Raw genomic sequence first — 1,095 nt, 5'->3', positions numbered from 1 at the left:
TGTCATTCCCTATAATCTAGTGGGGGGTATGAGAAATTGTTTTCTGAATGATTTTCAATGAAAACCTTCAAGTCTGTTTTCCAACGGGTTCCGACTGTCCGTCGACGGCCCGTCAGTTCTCCTTCGGCTGCCAACTAGCAGTCATTCGCCAGTTTGCGCCTCTTCAGCTGTCATTCAGCAGTTTTTCAGCAGTCTCCCTCTACCTGTGAGCGGGAGCGCGAATGCTTTTGGAGCTGGGACTCCCAAGTTCGATTCCCCGGTGCCCCTTAATCTTTTTTAAACCTTTTTTAATCATTTTAGATCGGTTTCTATACAATTTAGTGGTCAAGAAACCAAACAAGCAAGCCAAAACTATTACACATTGACCCCTCATGTTCTCTGCGTCTCTTCTAGCGGCAATTTTTCTGTTTACTGGTCAAAGTCATCTCCCTTTCTTTCTCAACTGATTACACTTCCTTTCGAAATTGTCTGGCGTCTCTTCAGACCTTATACTCTCTCGCTATTGCTTTTTATCTCAAAAATCCCCCCTGATGTCATTGGTGGAGGCTTTCTTTTCTTTTGAAATTCTTTCTTTTATTTTTTTGAAAGAATTTTATGACTCAGGTAGTTTTTTCTGGAATTTTTCTAGAATTTTCTATTGTTTAGAGACAAAAAAAAGCAAAAAAAAATTATTTTTCAATAAAAAAAAATAGTTTTTCATCTATTTTTTTTTCAATATAAGTCAGGTGACTGGAGCCCACCTATAGTGATAAGAAATCTTTTTTTTTGCCATTTTTGCTTTAAAATGTTTAAAAAATTCTCAATTTCTCAAACAAGTCCAACTAACCTAATTAGTGTGTCTGTCTGTCTTCTGATCTAGTCTTTACTTTTGTCTTCTTTTCTTCCACTCCAACAACCCTATTACTTTTTAATATGACTTTTTATGACTTCCCCAACCCTATAGACCCCATTTTATACTTTACAAAAAAAAAGCAAAAATGTTTTGACGCGCACCGGGAGTCGAACTCGCTGGCGGCCGCGTTGTCGGCAGATGCGTTGCCGCCTGCGCCGCCGACTGCAAGATGAGATAGAGGCGCGGAGTGCAATCATATACGA

Source organism: Caenorhabditis briggsae (assembly GCF_000004555.2).
Source record: "Caenorhabditis briggsae complete genome, chrIII, whole genome shotgun sequence".
Taxonomy (NCBI): domain Eukaryota; kingdom Metazoa; phylum Nematoda; class Chromadorea; order Rhabditida; family Rhabditidae; genus Caenorhabditis; species Caenorhabditis briggsae.
Note: the sequence above shows the minus strand (reverse complement) of the source record.